We start from the raw sequence: 21315 nt of genomic DNA on the forward strand, positions 1-21315 counted from the left end.
GGCATGAACCATACTTGTACCAAGTATCCAAAACTATAAGACCTCAAAGGCATGTAAAACTTGTAAGACCTTACGAAAGGCATAAACCCGATCTAAAAGTTTAGGCTATATATCAAACTTGTAAGACCCCTAAAAAGGCATACCCTCGATATAGATGCCGAAACTACTTCACTCGAATCTTAAAAGCACCGGCCAAACATGAATGACTCAGGTCATAAGGCTGTACCAGCCAAACTAACACGACTCGAGGATGCCCGACCATCGCTATAAATCACAGGCCTTCAATTACTTCGAATACACTTCGGAAAGAACTGGTTAAACTGGCTACCCTCGACATAGGCAAAAAAGTTTCGACCACGTCAGCTCCTAAACACTGGCTTTGAGATACTCAGCCTCCGAGAAAAACCTCCCGAAGTGCTCGATCATCACCATATAACAACTCACAATTGAGTTTTTTTATTAAACCGTCGAAGAGTCAGGCAAACATTATTTCAAAAAGTCCTTAATGAGGGAAAATTAAAGCCTATATTAGAGGTTGCATCGACCCAAGGTGTAAGAGCCATTATCGCTAACCCACATAAAAGGTCACATCGACCCAAGGCATAAGAGCCATTGTCACCAGCCCACACAAAAGGTTGTACCGACCCAACGCGTAAGAGCCTAAGGGCCAGCTTGCAATTCAAAAACTTGAGGGTCAAATGAGCTCGAATCGAAACTCGATTTGGAGACTGAACGCAAAACAGTTAGCTGAATATGCCTAAGAGCAAACGCGTAAGAGCCACTCTTGCCAGCACTAAAATTAAAGGTCGCACCGACCAAACGCTTAAGAGCCACTACCGCCAACGCTAAAGTCGTATGTCACAATGACCCAACGTATAAAAGACAGGTCTAACCCGAGAATACTCGGGGACCGACTTTCAACCATCACGGGTAGCTCAGTAATAGCAAAAACCCGAGGTTATAACCCAAGGTCTAAGATCTCAAATCGATTGTCAAAAGTAACGCTTATTATTCTCAAAAGGAAAAGGAGAAAAGAAATGATAAAAAATGAAAAGCCTATTATACATATGGATCGCAGAGGACGTTTACAAGGCTTTTGAAAAATCAATACAAATAAGAGGCCAAACAGAACCCCGACCCATTATCGAGCCTGCATCTTCGACGGCTCCGCCAGAAGTTGTGCCCCAACAGTTCCAGCTACAGCCCCAAGACCTTCGACGGCCTTTTCCCCTCGGGGAATCCCATTTCCATTCTCGTCATCTTCTAAACCACTACCCGGCGCATCTCTAGAAGCAAATAAGGCAGTAGCTCTCTCCTCTACGGTTTTCACCCTCTCAAGCTCGACAGACAAATTGATATCCTTTGCATGTATGTCCTCTAAATTTCGCCTATGAGGTTCTAACCCAGCGTACTCCACAGCTCGAGTTAATTTCAGTTCGGCCTCCTATGGCACTCTCTCGGTGTGAGCATCTATCACAACGGCACTCTCTTTATGCGCATATATAAGCGCCTCAGCTTCGATTTTGATCCCAGATAGTGCAGCTACTAACTCAGAGTGGAGACCTCTATATTTGTCACTATCCTCCCTCACGTCTTGAAGTTGACGCCCGACTGAAGCCATCTTTTCCTGAAAGGTATCCCTCTTAGAGGCTATCTCTCTCACATGTCGTTTGAGTTCGAAGACCTTAGAGTCTCTGGCTCAGAGCCCCTCCCTCAGTAGGGCACCTTCCTTCTCAAACTGTATGAATCAAATCCAGGATGTTAAAACAATGGGATCTGGCAAACATTCAGACGATAGCAAAATGGAAACTACGTAACCTGTTCAACAAGATGAGCCTTCTCATGCTCGTGACAGGTCACCTCAGCCTGAAACCGGGCGAAAGTCTGATTATAAAGCACCTTGGCCTGTAGCCATGAAAAAGACAAGTTAAAAAGACAAATATCAGAGCGACAAAGATTAGAATGGCAGATAGGATTTATAAAAGCTACCTGCTTGCAAAGCCTGCTTATCTCGCCGAAGATGAGTGAAGCATCGAGCTCGGGAATTCCCTCGAAAGGGGCTGAAGGCCTTTCGAGCGCCTCTCTGTTTTCGATAGGCACCCACGCATCGGAATATTCTTCATTTAGGACATCTAGCATTCCCTTAGGGGTAAGGTCGTTCTCTGAGGGGAATCACTCACAACAATGGCACCAGAAGGGTGAATCAGGGCCATCTCTTGTCCTTGAAGGGCTCAAGAATTGGGCACCTCCGAACCGCCTACCAAATACATTCCATCTTGAGGGGTATTTTGGCCATCGGTCGGCTCAGGGACGTCGCTCGATACCCCCTTAGTGGCCTCCTCATTCTGAAGTTGGACCATGACGACATCAAGCTCTGGCTAAAGAGCCACCATCTCTACGGCTTGAGGATCGGCCAGGTTTTCCCCTCCCTCAGGCGCTATCAAGAAACAATTTTCCCCCTCGCCTTCAACTAAGGGACTTCCAGCTGCTCCCAAAGTTAGGGCTGTCAGTTCAACCATAGTTTCTTCCACCTTGATCTTCTTGGATTCCGAAGGTTCATTCGACGGTTCCCTTTGTCTTTTCTTCCCTTCATCGGGTCCCGATGTACCCTCTTCGCTAAGCAATGTTCCCTTCATCAAAGGGATCTCCCCCAGACCTATACAAATGAAAGAGGTAAACACAAGGAGTGGGAGCGCTATAAATAGTGACTCAGGTTGAAAGGTATGACTGCAACAGGGGTGAAAGCTCGCCATGGTCCTTAACTTCCCATCGAGCTCGAGACAGGTCACGCCACACTCGCTCGTCATATGGGAAAATCGAGTCCAGCCGGCCGACCCAACCCGAGAGGTCCGTAACCGCGCTAGGATAAATTGCCATGGCTGCATCAGCAGAAAAAATTAAGCGCATGGAAAGATAGACCTAAAAAGAAGCAAGGAAATGCTAGATAGAGTATCTGCTTACGTTCCATATTCCACCTTTCGGGGAACAACATCCTTTCCACCGGGATCAGGTCCGAACTCCTTACTCGGACAAAGTAGCTCATCCACCCTCCATTCCCACCTTATTCGATACAAGCAAAGAGGGCCCTCGGAGCTCTGCAGTGGAGCTTAATCAGACCCCCACGAAAGAGATTGGGGCTGTACATACTGATAAGGTGATCGAGAGTGAAGGGCATCTCCTCAATCATGTTCACATAGTACCTAATCATGTAGACAGTGTGCCAGAATGAAAGGTGAATTTGGCCGAGGGTCACTTGATACCATTGGTAGAAGTCGAGAATCACGGGGTCTATCGGAGGCAAGGATGGCCCCACCGGCCCAAGGGTAAATGGGTAAGTATACACACTGAGGAAGTCGGCTTTGTATTTCGTTATATCCTCCTCCAGAGTAGGGATCTCCACAAGCATCGTGTCTCCACAACGGCAATCAGTCCTCACCCTTTCGACATCTAATATCGAGCTAATATACTGAGACACAGGCACACGATACCCAGGCTTCGAGAAGGTCTCTTGACCTTGAAATCGGAAGCCGTTGCAAAAAATTCTAGAACGTATTCCCCAGCTTGAGGAGGCATTACAACTTTGCCTTTAGATGGAAGCAAAGAGGAGGAGGTTACGCTCTCCTGATAAGTAGAGGCAGAAGTTTTCGCCATTCTTAAAAGATTCCAGAAGAGAAAGGGAAGTTGCGTTTCGAAGAAAGAACAAAAGTATAAGTAGAAGGAAACTTTTTGGGGCTTGGTGGTGCAGTGAGTTGTAAAGAATGAGAATAGAAGTATTTATTGAGGCCCCGCACGCACGTTGAAGGAGGCTAAGGACAACCAACCACCGTAATCAATGTGAAGGCTTTCAGGGGCTGTGTGTACATCGTCTTTTGGCACCTTATGACTGCCCTCACTATGGAAGTACCAGAGGGGCAGGAATTCGAGGTCGTTTCTTATCACTTTCACTCTAAGAAATGCGGGGTCTATATGTATACGGTAAAATCGGAGGGTCCAATTTTATGTCATTATGATGCCTCGTAAGCACATTTCACAAGGTTCGAGACTAGGGTCGAGGTTCACCCTTGAGGGCTATCAATGCTCGACCTCGGGACGATGCAGACCAATGGCTTTGATAGAAAAGTGGGGAGTTCCCAAGGCGCACAACTAGGGCTGACAAAGTTTAGTGAGCTAAGTTCAGACCGGAATCATGGCGTCAACTAGCTGTCCAATCCCCATATTTTCATAATAAATGCACTTGTACTATGTTGGGGTTCCCCTTCATATATAAAGGGGAACCTTGTCATTTTGTAAACGTCTGTTGCTCCATACTAAATACACAAGAACATTCTCTCTACTCTCCAACGCATTCTCTTGATTTCATTGCTCCATTTATTGTGTTCTGCTTAAAGTTTGCCATTTATTACTTATTATTGGCCATAAAGAGCCATCATTGATTTATCTATAACTGTTAGTCTCTATCGACCGCCCTCGATAGCTCACAGTCGAACTTCAGACTCGACCTCGAGACCCTCAAATAGGCAAGCTCGAGGCCCCGATTATTGATCATTCGATTTGGTTATCGCCTTAATCTCAAGCTCTTATCTCATTTCTAAGTCTTCCACATAGCATCAACTGCCTAACAACTAGCATAAAAATAGATCACATATTTTTAGAACCACTAAATCAAATTTAATTGTTATTATTATTTTCACGGTAAACAGTTTGGCACCCACCATGGGCAATCTCAACAACCTGCTCAAAAGTAGCACCTGACACCCTCTCTCTGGTCATGAGAATCCGAAGCTGATATGTGAGGCCATCCACGAACCTCCTAATCCTCTATCTATCCGTAGGAACCAACCAAACAACATGACGAGCTAACTCTAAAAATCTCATCTTATACTGTGTTGCAGTCATATCATCCTGACGCAACTACTCGAACTACCTGCGCAGCTCCTCTCTGCGAGACTGTGGCACATACTTCTCCAAAAAGAGAGCGGAGAACTGCTGCCAAGTAAGGGGCACTACATGAACAGGCCTACGCCTCTCATAAGTCTCCCACCAAGTAAAGCCAGCTCCTGAAAACTGGAAAGTAGTGAACGAGACTCCACTGGTCTCCAAAATACCCACGGTCCGAAGCATCCTCTGGCACTTGTCCAAGAAAACCTGGGCATCCTCTCCCTCAGCACCACTAAAAGTCGGAGGCTGAAATCTACCAAACCTCTCCAATCAACGTTGCTCATCGTCTGGCATAATTGGTACCATATAATCCTGAGCCGGTGCAACCGACTAGGCTGTAGGTGCCCCCGGTGTCTGAAGTCCCTGCACAACCTGCTCAGGTGTGCGAGTGGCGGGAGTCTGAGTGCCTCTCTCGGCCTAAGAAGTAGTTGCCGCCGTAGTAGCTCAGACCGCCTGAGCCAGGCCAGTGCACACTCACAGAATCTAGGCTAGGGCCTCCTGAAGGCCTGGAATAACAATCGGCACAGTCGGTGCCTAAGCTGGTCCTGCTGGAGCATCCGCAACTAGGACCTGATCATGAATTGGAGCGGCTGGTGGATCTGTAGGTGTTGCCCTAGTTGTTGTGTGAGCTACACTTCTGCCCCTACCATGACCTTGATCGTGACCTTGGCTTCTTGTAGCCCCAACTAGTGGTACTGGTGGTCGTCTGTCCTGACCGGTAGCACGTGTCCTTACCATCTGTGAGAGAATAGAATAACAGAAGTTTAGTACCAGAATCAATACATTCACACGGCAGGAATTTCAAGAATGTGAGGTTTTTCCTAAAGGTTCTGCAGCCTCCCGAGGATAAGTACAGATGTCTCCGTACTGATCAGTGAGACTCTACTTAATCGGCTCTTGATCCATGAGACCTATGTAACCTAGGCTCTACTACCAACTCATCACGACACCAAACACCCCGATCATGATGGCGCCTATCACCGTACTAGTCCAACCGAAACAACACGACCTAGTGTGTCGCCTTTGGTGTGCCTGTTCTATTTGTGAAAAAGAAGGATGGCACGATGAGGATGTGCATTGACTAGAGGTAGTTGAACAAACATACAATAAAGAACAAGTATTCTTTGCCTCGTATTGATGATTTATTTGACCAGCTTCAAAGAGAAAGAGTGTTCTCCAACATTGATCTATGGTCAGGGTATCACCAGTTGAAGATCAGGAACTCGAATATTCTTAAGACGACTTTTAGGACACGATATAGTCATTATAAGTTCCTTGTGATGTCTTTTGGGCTGACCAATGCCCTGGCAACGTTCATTCATTTGATGAACATCATGTTTCGACCTTATCTAGACTCGTCTGGGATTGTTTTCATTGATTTTTTTTGGTGTACTCGTTTTGCTAGGAAGAGCATGTTGAGCATTTGAGAGTTGTGTTACAGTGATTTAGGGAGGAGAATCTTTATGCATAGTTCTCCAAGTGTGAGTTTTTGCTCAGTTCAATGGCTTTCTTGGGGCACGTGGTGTCCAGTGAGGGTATTCAAGTTGACCTGAAGAAGATAGAGGCAGTTCAGAGTTGGCCCAGACCATCCTCAGCCACAGAGATTCGCAGCTTTCTTGGTACCAGTTTTATTATCGTCAGTTTGTTCAGGGATTTTCATCTATAGCATCACCATTGACCAAATTGACTCAAAAGGGTGCTTTATTCAGGTGGTCGGAGGAGTGTGAGGCGAGCTTTCAGAAGCTTAAGACTGCCTTGACCACAACTCTAGTGTTAGTTTTGCCATCAGCTTCAGGTTTATATACAGTGTATTATGATGCTTCAACAGTTGGTATTGGGTGTGTGTTGATGCAGAATGGTAGAGTGATTGCCTATGCTTCTCGTCAGTTGAAGACCCATGAGAAGAACTACCATGTTCATGATCTGGAGTTGGCAGCCATTGTTCACGCGTTAAAGATTTGGAGGCATTACATGTATGGCATGTCTTGTGAGGTGTTTACTGATCACTGTAGCCTCCATCACTTGTTCAAGCAGAAAGATCTCAATTGTAGGTAGCGGAGATGGTTGGAGCTGCTAAAGGACTATGATATCACTATCTTGTATCATTCGGGGAAGTCCAATGTAGTGGCCGATGCTTTGAGTAGGAAGACAGTGAGTATGGGTTGTTTGGTGTACATTCCTGTTGGGGAGAGACCTCTTTCAGTTGATGTTCAGGCCTTGGCCAATCGGTTTGTGAGGTTGGATATTTCGGAGCCTAGTCGAGTATTAGCTTGTGTGGTTTCTCGGTCTTCTTTGTTTGATCGCATCAGAGAGCACCAATATGATGATACTTATTTGCTTGTCCTCAAGGACAAAGTTTAGCACGACGATGCCAGAGATGTGACTATTGGTGATGGCAGAGTATATGGGATATATGACCAGTATGTGTGCCCAATGTATATGGGCTTTGGGAGTTGATTTTGGAGGAGGCTCATAGATCATGGTATTCCATCCATCCTGGTGCCGGGAAGATGTATTAGGATTTGAGACAGCACTATTGGTGGAGGAGAATGAAGAAGGATATTGTGGGATTTGTATCTCGATGTCTCAATTGTCAGCATGTGAAATATGAGCATCAGAGACCGGGTGGCTTGCTTCAGCGGTTAGATATTCCAGAGTGAAAGTGGGAGCGGATCACCATGGATTTTGTAGTTGGGATCCCACGGACTTTGAAGAAGTTCGATGCTATTTGGGTGATTATGGATCGGCTGACCAAGTCCGCGCAATTCATTCATGTATGTACTACCTATTCTTCGGAGCGGTTAGCTGGGATTTATATCCGAGAGATTGTTCGCCTGCATGGGATTCAAGTTTCTATCATTTCAGATAGGGGTACTCAGTTTACTTCATAGTTTTGGAGGGCCGTGCAGCGAGATTTGGGTATTCAGGTTGAGTTGAGCACAACTTTTCACCCTCAGCGTCCAAGCACACTATTCAGGTATTGGAGGACATGTTGCGCGCTTGTGTCATTGATTTTAGGGGTTCATGGGATCAGTTTCTACGACTCACAGAGCTTGCATATAAAAACTGTTATCAATCGAGTATTCAGATTGCTCCAGATGAGGCTTTATATGGGAGACGGTGTAGATCTCCGGTAGGATGGTTTGAGCCGGGCGAGGCCAGGCTCTTGGGGACAGACTTAGTGCAGGATGCTTTGGACAAGGTGAGAGGGATTCAGGAGCGGCTTCGTACAGCGCAGTCGAGACAGAATGGTTATGCTGACAGGAAGGTCCGTGATGTGTCTTATATGGTTGGGGAGAAGGTTCTACTAAAGCTTTCACCCATGAAGGGTGTTATGAGATTTGGGAAGAAGGGTAAATTGAGTCCCAGGTTCATTGGGCCTTTTGAGGTGCTTCAGAGGATCGGGGAGGTGGCTTCTAAGCTTGCTTTCCCACCCAGCTTGTCGAGTGTGAATCCGGTATTTCATGTTTTTATGCACCGGAAGTATATTGGCAATCCATCTCATGTTTTGGATTTCAGCATGGTTCAGTTAGACGGTGATTTGACTTATGATGTGGAGCTAGTGGTTATTTTAGAACGTCAGGATTTGACTTAAGAGGGGGAGGATGTAACGACCCGGCCGGTCATTTCATGAGTCAAAGTCTTGTTCTCCCCATTTTTGCTTCTTTATGTGTTATTCAGCTATATTTCATCATGTCATGTCGGTTGTTCTGTGTTTGGATTGGCCATGGAGTGAAATGAGACCCTTAGTGTCTTATTTGGAAGCCTTAGTTGGAAAATTCAACTGGAAGTTGACTTGTGAGTAAATGATATTGGAATTTGTTTTTTATGGTTTGGATAGCTTCATTAGGTGATTTGGGACTTAGGAGCATGTTCGGAATGTAATTTGGAGGTCCGTGGTAGATTTAGGTTTGAATTGGCAAAATTGAAAATTTGATATTTTCCGGTCGGTAGTGGAAATCTTGATATCGAGGCCAGAATAGAATTTTGGAAATTGGAGTAGGTCCATTGTGTCATTTGTAACATGTGTGCAAAATTTCAGGTCATTCAGATGTGGTTTGATAGGTTTTTGGATCGGTTGCAGAATTCGAAAGTTTGGAAATCCTTAGGCTTGAATTCGAGGGTGATTTGGTGTTTTGATGTCATTTTGAGTGTTCCGAGGGTTGGTATGAGTTTGAATGATTATATGTGACTTATTTGTATTTTTGGTTAAGGTCCTAGGGGCCTCGGGATGATTTGGGAAGGTTGTCGGAAAGTTTGGACTTGAATTGGAGAAGCTGAAGCTGCTGTGTTCTGTCATAATTGCACCTGCAGATTGGGGACCGCAGGTGCGAGCTGCAAAAGCGGACAAGAGACTGCCGAACGACAAGAAAAGCAGGAGCGAGGTCTGGACCGCATCTGCGAGCCCGTAGGTGAGAGACCTGGGTTATAGGTGCGGCGACTGAGGATTTTATTGAAAACCGCAGATGCGGTTAAGTTGACAGTAGGTGCGGTCCGCAAAAGCAATAATTTGCCCGCAGATGCAAAAATCGCTGGGCAGAGAGTATATAAGTTCCCCTTCTCGAAATTTAGCCCATTCCACCATTTTTGAAGTCAGGATTGAAGCTTTTGGAGGGTTTTGAAGAGGAAATCAAAGGGATTCTTGTTGAGGTAAGATTTTTGAACTTAATACTTTCATCTATGGTGAATTTTAGTTGATTAAACATGGAAATTTATGAGATTAAGGGTGAAAAATTAGGAAGTTAGGGCTTGAAATTGCAGAGGTAAAATTGTGGATTTGAGGGGCCATTTGAGGTCAGATTTTGATGTTCTTGGTGTGTATGGACACGTGAGAGGATAAGGATTCTGGTGTTGTGATTGTTATTGGATTCAGAGACGTGGGCCAGGGGGTCGGGATTGACCAATTTCGGGATTTTGAGTTTAATTTGATAATTTTCGCATGGGCTTTGTCCCTTTGCCTTGTATTGATTTTATAATTCTGATTTTGGAATGATTCAGGACGATTTGAGGCATTGAGAGGCAAGGGCATTGCGGAGTAGATTTTCGTCCGGTTTGAGGTTAGAAACGATTGTAAATCTGTACCTGAGGGTATGAAACCCTGGAATTTTCGTACTATTTTGATAAATGAGGTTATGCACATGCTAGGTGACGGGCTTGTGGGTGTGAACCCATAGGGATTGTGACTTGGTCTGTCCCGTGGCGACTGTAGAGTTGCATGTTTTGATAAACATTATATGAAATCTATGTGTTTAAGAAAGAAATCTGTTAACTTGGGCCGAATGCCATGTTTGGGGCCTTGTGCTGAACTGTCTGGACCCTTAGGAGTATTTTACTACTTTCCTCACACTGTTTTGATTTGAAAGCATATCCTCAGTCATGATTTTTACCTATATATTATTTGATTTAGTTTCATCATTCTACTTTCAAATATATGAAAACTGTTTGGGTTGAGTTCCCTGATTTTCACTGAAATGCCTGAGTGGCTGTGAGGTTAATGACTGAGAGAGAAAGGCCGAGGACCCAATGGAGAGGATTATATATATTTATGGATCGGGTTGCATGCCTCAACGATATTTATATATATATGGATCAGGCTGTACCCCGCAGCGATATGTTGGATCGGGCTGCGCCCCGCAACGATATAGCGCTTGGGCTGTAGGAGCCCCTCCGGAGTTTGTAAACCCCAGTGAGCACAGTCGACTATAGATATATTTACGGATCGGGCTGCATGCTGCAGTGGTTATTATTATGAGATATCTATTGAGCGGTAGTGCTGAGTGTGAGTACTGATTGACAAGAGCTGAGTCACGAGTGACTGAGAAGCTTGCTCGAGGGGCTATACTTATGAGTGATACTTTTCCCGAGGGGCTTGTATATGAGATTTATGTTTTCACTCTTCTTTGTACTGAGCCTCTATTGAAAAATGTTGAATAAATACTTTAAAGGATTTTCATTGAAACTGGAGTTGTTGCGAGATATTTGGTTATTGAACTACATATTTTGACTTTGATACTTTTGCACGCGGTGAAATCAGAGAACTTGATTTCTCGCTCTCAAGTCATTTCGCCAGAAGTGCTTCGAGACCCCGAGGACAGGAAGCCACGGCCGAGATCCCGACCCCGGGGCTCATCGAGGCCCAACTCAAAGAAAACGGAGATCGAAGCCAGGACAGAGGGGAAAGCTCCCAAGGCACACGACTAAGTCTGAAAGGGCCGTCCTATCTAGAGCCTATGCTGAGGCGTCACGTCAAGCCATCCCATCTCCATACTTTATAATTAACCTCCACGTACTTGTAGCCGAGTTCCCCTCCTATATAAAGGGGACTCACACTACCTTGCAACGGACTGATGTTGCTCCATTTCTCCACAAGTGTAGTAATATCTCTCTCTTTCTTTTCTTTCTAACTTGTTCGTTCTCACTGGCCCGAGGTTACCTTGATATCCATCGTTTCCTTACTTGTTCTTCATTATATAACTCAGTATTGGCCATAAAAAGCCTTGTTTAATTATATCTTCAACTGTTATCCCGTCCCCGACTATCCCTGATAGCTTGAATTCGACCCTGACATTGACCCCGAGGTCCCCCATCGACCAGACCAATATCCGGGCAGCAGGCCCTTCGGTCCGATTTCTATCTTGTTTTAGCTTGCATTTCATCTTTAAACTCCTTATTATCAGCATCAACTGCTCTAACAACTAGCTCGGGAATAGATCACGTATTTTTAGAATCCCATCTACAAGTTTAATTGTTGTTACCATTTTCACGGTAAACAGTTTGGCGCCCACCGTGGGGATAAAAATAATAGTTATTATTTTCTTGCTAGTTCCATTGCACAAACGCACGTTATCTTTCGCGTTTTTTCTCGCCCAAAGATCTCTTTTTTCAGGACGAAGCGCCTAGTTCGACTAGTGAAATGGGAAGCTGGAACCTCAAAGGCGATGGAGAAAAGGATACGACCGACATAGAGGCCGGTGTCCACATGAATATTGGGGGAGCCAACGTTCCTCAAAGACCCATGTCCAAACAAGCGAGAACGTCCGCCACAGAGGAGGGGTTGGCCGGAGAATGCTTACATGGAGAAACCCTCATATTCAGCGAGGAGGATCTCAAAGCTATGATGGAACCGCACAACGACGCACTAGTAATCTCATTTCTCTTAAACAACACCAGAATAAAGTGTGTGCTCGAGCATCCAGGTAGCTCGGTCAACATAATCAGGTCAAAAGTAGTAGAACAGCTAGGGCTGCTCAATCAAGTTGTTCCCACCCCTCAGGTCTTCTACGGTTTCAACATGATCAGAGAAGAAACGAACGGAGAAATCATTCTCCTGATCGACACGTCTGGCATGACCTAGAACACTGAGTTTCACGTCATCGACGACGACATGAGATACAACCACCTACTTGGCAGACCTTGGATACACAACATAAGGGCAGTGCCCTCAACCTTGCACTAGGTGATAAGGTTTCCCGAAAGGGATGGCATCACGCAATACATGGGGAACATTGGATAGCGAGGGAGATGTTCGTGGTCCACCACGAGATGCCAACCCCCGCATTTCCAGCCTCTGATGAGGAGGGAAGAGTGCGGGCCCTTGAAGACGACGAGGAAGACTTCTTCGCACCCCGAACCTTTGTCACCCCCAAGGAATTCGATGCGACCAGGTCAACAGTTGAGGAGCTGCAACAAACCGTTTTGATCAAACACCTCCCAGATCACAAGGTATACCTGGGAACGGGGCTGACCCCTGAACTCAGAGCATAGTTTATTCAATTCCTTAGTAATAATATCGATTATTTTTCTTGGTCCCACTTAGATATGGCAGGTATTCCACCGGAAATAACCTCCCACAAACTAAGCGTTGACCCCAAATTCAAACACGTAAAGCAAAAAAGAAGACCGTAGTCCGAGATGAAGCATGCCATTATCAAAGAGGAAGTGGCGAAACTCCTTAAGATCGGATCCATCATGGAGGTAAAGTATCCCAAATGGTTAGCTAACGTAGTGGTAGTTCCAAAAAAGGGGAATAAGCTAAGGATATGCGTAGACTATAAAGACTTGAACAAAGCATGCCCAAACGGTTCCTTCCCATTGCCTAATATCGATTACCTGATCGATGCTACGGCCGGCCACGAGGCCCTCACTTTCCTCGATGCCTACTCGGGGTACAACCAAATCCAGATGAACCCCGATGATAGGGATAAGACCTCATTTATCACAAAATACAGTACATATTGTTATAACGTAATGCCATTCGGGCTAAAAAATGCGGGAGAACATACCGGCTAGTTAACAAAATGTTCGACATAGGAAAATCAATGGAGGTACATATTGATGATATGCTAGTCAAATCCCTACGTGCAGAGGACCACCTGACCCATTTGCAGGAAACCTTCGACATCCTCAGAAGCTACAACATGAAGCTCAATCCTAAGAAGTGTGCCTTCGGAGTAGGTTCAGGCAAATTCCTGGGCTTCATGGTCTCAAACAGGGATATCGAAATCAATCCCGACAAAATAAAGGCCATCGAAGAGATTATGGTGGTAAACAACGTAAAAGCCGTTCAACGGCTGACGGGGCAGATCGCGGCCCTGGGCAAATTCATATCAAGATCGCCGGACAAAAGTCACCATTTCTTCGCCCTAATCAAAAGAAAGAACAACTTCGAATGGACTCCAGAATGCCAACACGCTCTGGAAGAACTAAACGGTACCTGTTTAGCCCGCCTTTGCTGCACACGCCCAAGGAGGATGAAACACTATATTTTGTACCTGGCTGTATCCGAAGTAGTGGTAAGCGGCGTACTGGTCCGAGAAGAGTAAGGTACGCAATTTCCTATTTATTATGTGAGCCGAACCTTAGGGGACACCGAAACCCGGTACCCCCATCTAGAAAAATTGGCTCTCGCACTAATAAGCACCTCGCGCAAACTGAAGCCTTACTTTCAATGCCATCGTATCTGTGTCCTGTCAACTTATCCCCTCCGGAATATACTGCATAAACCTGAGTTATCGGGTCTATTGGCCAAGTGAGCCATCGAATTCGGAGGGTATGACATCGAGTATCAACCTTGGACGGCCATCAAGTCCCAAATCCTAGCGGATTTCATGGCTGACATCTCGCCAACCCTCGTGCCCGAGGTAGAGTAGGAGCATTTACTAAAATGAGGCACATCCTCCTGGGTATGGACCCTGTTCACAGATAGTTCCACAAACATAAGGGGATCCGGACTCAGTATAGTCCTAAAGCCACCTGTCGGCGGCATAATCAGACAATCCATAAAAACCATAAAATTGACTAACAATGAAGCTGAGTATGAGGCTATGATTGCAGGTTTAGAGTTGGCCAAAAGTTTGGGAGCTGAGACTATCGAGGCAAAATGCGACTCGCTCCTCGTGGTAAGCCAAGTAAACGGAAGCTACGAAGCCCGCGAAGACAGGATGCAAAGGTATTTAGACAAAATTCAAATCGCATTGCGTCACTTCAAAGAATAGACCTTAGTCCATGTGCCTTGAGAGCAAAATTGCGAGGCCGATACCCTTGCGAACCTAGGATCTTCCACTGATGAAGAAGACCTGCTCCCCGGAACCGTCATTCAACTATTCAAATCTGTGGTCGAGGAAGGTCACGCGGAAATTAACTCCACCAGCCTGAAATGGGACTGGAGAAACAAATACATCATTTATCTGAAGGACGGAAAGCTACCCACGGATCCAAAAGAATTGAGGGCCTTGCGAACCAAAGCGGTCTGGCTCTCACTCGACGAAAATGGGGCTCTTTACAGGAGAACTTTTGATGGTCCCCTAGCGATATGCTTGGAGCCGGGCGACACGGATTACGTGCTCCCACACGAGGGCACCTGCGGAAATCACTCTGGGGCCGATTCCTTAGTCCGAAAAGTGATCAGAGCGGGCTACTATTGGGACAGCATGGAAAAAGACGGCAGGGAATTCGTCCGAAAATGCAACAAGTATCAGAGGTTCGCTCCCATGATCCACCACCCCGGGGAACAACTGCATTCCATTTTATCACCATGGACATTCATGAAATGGGGGATGGACATTGTCGGCCCTTTGCCGACGGTGCCAAGTAAGGCCAGATTCATTTTATTTATGACTGACTATTTCACTAAGTGGGTGGAAGCGCAGGCCTTCGAGAAAATAAGAGAGAAGGAGGTCATCAATTTTATATGGGAACACATCGTGTGCCGGTTCGGAATCCCGTCCGAAATAACATGCGACGATGGGAGGCAATTCATCGGGAGCAAGGTAACATAGTTCCTTGAAGACAACATAATCAAGAAAATCCTGTCAACGTCATACCACCCGTGTGCAAACGGCCAAGCTGAATCTACAAATTAAACCATCACTCAAAACTTAAAAAAGAAGTTGGAAAGCGCCAAGGGAAAATGGAGAGAAACGCTGCCTGAGGTGCTGTGGGCATATCAGACAACTCCAAAATCGAGCACCGAGGAGACACCCTTCTCTTTAGTGAATGGCGTCGAGGCACTAATACTGGTGGAGGCTGGAGAACCAAGCGCCAGATTTTGACACACTAGCGAGGGGTCAAACAATGAAGCCATGGCAACGGCCCTTGAGCTGCTCGACGAAAGACGGGAAGCCTCGCTGGTTCAGATGGCTACCCAGAAACAGAAAATCAAAAGATACTACAATAGAAGAACGAATCTCTGATACTTCAAAATCGGAGACTTGGTCCTAAGGAAGGTTACCCTCAACAGCAGAATCCCTAATGAAGGGAAGCTAGGCCAAAATTGGGAAGGACCATACCGAGTCCTTGGGATAGTTGGCAAAGGATCCTATAAACTTGGTACCATGGAGGGCGAGCAGCTTCCGAGTAACTGGAATGTATCGATGCTTAAGCGGTATTACTTCTAGGGAGGCCGGATGTGGAACCCCACAAATGTCCTCGAGCAAACGTCACACTCTTTTCCTTCGACTGGGTTTTTTTACCCCAAAATGGGTTTTTGCCAGCAAGGTTTTTAATGAGATGACGTCCATACATTTCGCCAGAAAGATTCGAGGAACCTACAAGATTTCTTTCGCAGCTAGCCCTGCCCCGGGAAAAAGACGAACAAGGCTCTGATAGGGTACGTATCCGGCCAAGTTCGCAAAAACAAAACAACATGTATCCACACCAAGCAATAAAAGGATATCTTTTCAACATCTTATTCTCCAGACAAGGAAATCTCAAGTATACCCCCGACCGGGGCCTCTCCACCAAACGCATCCCAAAATACTCGGAACTCCGAGCTCATAAAACCCCTACAAGTTAACTCCGAGCTCACGAAAAGCGGTCTTCATGCTTAAACAAATTTGATGACTCGGAGACTGTCATTAATCGCCAATCGCCATGCGCTGGAAAACCGAAACTATAAGACCCCTAGCGGGAAGACTCGGCGTAACCAGATCTATTCTACATTGCAAAAACTATAAGACCTCAACATGCATGACAAATTGTAAGACCTCAACAGGCCTGACAAACTGTAAGACCTCAACAAGCATGAAAATCCCGAAGTTTAGGCTATACGTCGCATTTGTAAGAGTCCCGAAAGAGCATACCCTCGGTGTAAATGCCTAAACTGTCACTCGGGATCAAAAATGGCTTCGGCCAAACACATATGACTACGGTCAAAACAGCTGATACATCCAAACTAACGTGACTCGGGGATGCCCGATCGTCGCTAAACAAAAATCGCAGGCCACTATTTCATATATACTTCAGAATGAACCAGTTAAAATAGGCTTCCCTCAACAGGAAAAAACGATCTTTGACCATGTTAGTTCCAAATCACAAGGATTCGACCTACTCAGCCTATGAGCTATGAACCTTCCGAGGTGCTCAAACATCGCCGATAACGACTTGAAATCGAAGTTCTTCCATAACCGATGACGGGTCAGGCAAAAATCTTTCAAAAGACCTTAACAAGTGAAAAAAAAAAGCCTACAAAAAGCCCACGGGCAAAAACAGTGTAAGAGCAATTGTCGCCAGATAAGCAAGCCTCCAGGCCACATATTAAAAGGTCTCTACGACCCAACAACGTAAGAGCCATTGTCGCCAGCTAAAAAATTGACAACTTGAGGATTAAAATGAGCTCGAATCGTAACCCGATTCGGAGATCAGATCCAAAATAGTTAACTATGCAAGCCTCCGGGTCACATATTGAAAGGTTAGAACGACCAAAACAGCATAACAGGCACTATCGTCGGTCTGAAAATACTTAAAGGTCAATTAAAGCTGGAATCGCAACGCGACTCGGAGACTGGAACCGAAATAGTTAAACTGAAAATATGCCTAAGGGAACGGCATAAATGCCACTATCGCCAGCCGAGTGAGCCTCCGGGCCACCCACTTGTAAGGTTACTTCGACCCGAAGCACAAAAGGCCATCGACATCCGCCCATGGAAGCAGGATAAAACTTGAGGGTCAATTGAAGCTCAAATCGCAACACGACTCGGAGCCTGGACCCAAAATAGTTGAACAACCAAACGCCCAAGGGCAAGAAATAAAAACAATCATCGCCAGCCTAAACAAATGTAAAACACAAGGGTTAAATTGAAGCTCGAGTCGCAATGCGGCTCGGAGACTGGACCCGAAATAGTTAAACTACAACATGCCTAAAGGCATGGCATAAATGCCACTATCAACCATCCAAGTATGCCTCCGGGCCACGCGCCTGTAAGGTCACTTCAACCCAAAAACACAAAAGGCTATTGGCGACCGCCCATGCGGCAAGAAAGAACTTGAGTTTCAAATTAAAGCTCGAATTGTAACGCGACTCGGAGACTGGACCCAAAATAGTTGAAACAACAAAATGCCCAAGGTGAGAAATGAAGGCCACCATTGTCGCTCATATAGACAGGAAAGAACTCAAGGGTCAATTAAGGCTCGAATCGCAACGCGACTCAGAGACTAGGCCTAAAATGGCTGAAACAGCAAAATACCCAAGGTCAAGAAATGAGAACAATCGCCATCTGCTTGCACGGGCATAAAAGATCGAAGGATAGGCAAGCTCAAATAAAGGCCTGACTCAGAAACTGAGACTAAAAGCAGCTAGGTGAAACATAGAGGCCCCAACACCTGCTCGCGTCAATGAATCGTGCTTGAAAACTCTCGGGCCTGCCTGATCGGTTCCTAACCCACGAGGAACCCGCCAAAACAGGGAAACCAGCCCGCCAGGTCAAAGGCAATATGGGAAGAGATACAAAGGAGGTAAAACTTCGAGATTTCTCTCATTATATATATATATATATATATATGCACAAAAGGTGCACTTTCCATCTACAGATATGCTCTACATATATCAAATACAAAGCGGGAAAATGGCAAAATATACACTCCGCTCCAAAGGGATACAACTTACCAGTTTCACTCTTCGCGTTGTCAGCAAGAAATGACCGCGCGTCATGCTCGTCCACCCTTGCTCGATCCAATTCCTCCAAGAGAACGAAGCCCCTCGCGCTGCTCCCCTCAAGTACCTTACTTCGGGATCTGCAACAAACATATTCTTCGACCCTCTTCTCCCGGTCGAGGGCTCGCTTTAGTTCGGCTTGAGCATTCGCAACGTCTTTCATACGAATCACCATCTCCTAATCAACCTTGGTTCGGCTTAAGTGTCGCTTCAGCTTGGGCATCAATTATCTCAGCCCTGATCTTCGAGAGATCAGATTCAAGTTTCCCGATCATGTCCGCTTGAAATTTGGCATTGTCAGGAGCCAAGTGGAGTTGGATTTTGAAGGTAGGGACCTTGGCCTTGGCGTTTGTCTCCTCTAAAGCTTGAGCTTTTACCTAAGCCCTTAGCTCACCACAAGCAGCTCTGATGCGGTCGATGTCGCCCTTGCGGTACTCCAAAGCCTCCGTCTTTTTCTGTAGCTAATACAACAAAAAGGGGGTTAACCTTAAGGGCCAAAGAGAGCAAAGCGCGAGCTGCAAAAAGTTACCTACTCCATCAAATAGCTCTCGTAATTCGAGCTTTGGTATGCCTCATATCTCTAATGCCGTAACTCAACCTCTTTCTCCTCGCTAAGGAGCTAAAGGACTCGCCTCGTTCAAAATTTTCTGAAGCCTGGCCCCTTGACGGAGCAACTCAGTCATAAGCCTATCACATGCCTGCATAAGAACGGTTCAATGGAGGGAGGGGGACACGGAATACAGGAAAACTGCACCTAAACTCACCACGAAGTGATGCTGACGAACTTCCTCGAAGTCAGAATATACTTCTATCGATGCTGCCTCTTCGTACCCAGAAGAACCGACCTCGGGCAAAGCATATTCACTCGGAGGAGCCACCGACCGGGAATCAGATACTCTGGGAGCAGCAAACTCGGACAATGCCTTCTTCTGGAAAACACGAGCCCGTTTTGCACCACTAAAAGCTCCATCACACTATGGGTGCCAATCCCGTTTATGGCTATCGTCCCTCGGCTCAGAGGCTGATGCCTCTTTCTCCCCTTTGGAAGAGTACTGCGTCATCCTGAAGAAACGCCCAATACCTACAAACGGCAAAACCGATACAAAAGAAAGGAGGGAAATGTTACCCCAAATATACAAAGGCCAAGGCAAAGGCAGCGTGTGCGCATACCTTGGTATTTTGCTGCCCATCTGGCATGGAATACAGCTCGCCACCGACGCTTATCGCAGGTCGAATGGGTCACCAGCCTCCGGACCCAGCCGGGCAGGTCAAGGACCTCACCCGGTGTCCATGAAGTTGCTGCAACAAGGGAGAAAACGCTATTATTCAACTAATTTTTGCTATAGGCAAAATCTGAAAAGGCACTAGATGCTCTGCTCACGTGCATAATTCCACCCTTCGGGAAATGGAAAAATCTCCACAAGGATAATGTCGACTATCCAGACCTGGATAAACCAATTAGCCCACACTCGATCCTCGTCCTCTTCGTCATCAACTATAAAGGATGTGGACGAACAACACCTTAGGGTCAGCAGGCCCTGGTGATGAAAGGGCCAATATAGCCCGACGAGATGGTTAAGCGTGAATTCAAGCCCAGCCTTCTCCGCAAAGAACCTCATCATCAACACCACTCGCCAAAATGATGGATGTATCTGCGCCAAAATAACCAGATACTCCAAGCAAAAATCAAGCAGAACCCTATCAAGGGGACCAAATGCGAAAGGATATAGGCACCGTCTTCAGAGCGAACTCCCGTTGTTCCTGAGCGCCTGGAGCAGCACTCTCCACTCCCTGCCAGGCCGGCCTCGAAGTGCTTGCCATGATTACGGTAAAACTAATAGATCAGAGCAAGGGCGCGCCAACACTTTTTACGCCTGATGAAATGAAGAACCCTATGCCAAAACGGAAGGGTAGCTGCCTAAAAATAATGAGGTCTTGCGAAGAAGCCAAAGCTTCCCCACATATATGCGAGAAGAGGTGACGACTTGCCTACCCATAGTGAGCCCTGGGAAGCCAAAAACCTCGATACATATCGACAGAGTGGGACCCGATCCAGGAAGCATCCTTCGAAGAGAAGCCAAGACTTAAGGAACCGTCTGTACTATCTCCAACCTCGAGGCAGCATTCTACCTTGAGGATCCTCACCCAAAAGAAGTCGGACTTTGGGAAGTTTTCAACGCCATCACTCGATGCGAGCCAGTACCTGATCCCCTGGTTCCCTTTCTGAAAAGGGGAATAAGCACAGGAAGCTCCGATCATGAAAGCTCCACAAAGGTCCGAGGCAGCGCCTAAGTACAGACAACTCCTCAGCAGAAGTCTATCCTATATATTTTAAAGGGGCTATCTACATCAAGATCAAAAGGGACCCCCAGATACCCTAAGCTGACCTTCATTCAAGATAACATCCTCGAAGGCCCCGAAATTCGGCGTATTATATCCATACAACTCGGAGGGCCCCGGCAGCCCGGGCCTATCAGATCAATCCAGGATTGGTCTGAGGTACGACCATGGGTTCAAAAGAGAGCCATGTAGATGAGCAAAGGATCGGAAAGAATGCTGACGCCCAAGTCAGATATCGGCAATCGACAAATAAAAGAAGACATTCAAAAGGTCTCGAAGGGCATGGGAGCATGCAATAATAAAGCAAAGGTCGAAAATGCTTAAGCTCGTGGATGCCCCGGGTGCAACAAAGCTCGCGCCAGGAGTTGCATCATCGGAATGACGTCGCTGTAAGGAGCTCGAGGATTCAAGTGTCAAAATCGTTTCCCATCACTCTGCTCTGGGAAACGCGGAGACTATCTGTATGCAGCAAAATTAGATAACTTGATTTCTCGCTCGCAAGTCGTTTCACAAGAAGTGCTTCGAGACCCTGAGGACAGGAAGCCACGACGGAGTTCCCGACCCCGGGGCTCATTGACAGCCGACTTAGAGAAAATGGAGATCGAAGC

This window comes from Nicotiana tabacum, chromosome 1 (assembly GCF_000715075.1).
Source record: "Nicotiana tabacum cultivar K326 chromosome 1, ASM71507v2, whole genome shotgun sequence".
Lineage (NCBI taxonomy): Eukaryota > Viridiplantae > Streptophyta > Magnoliopsida > Solanales > Solanaceae > Nicotiana > Nicotiana tabacum.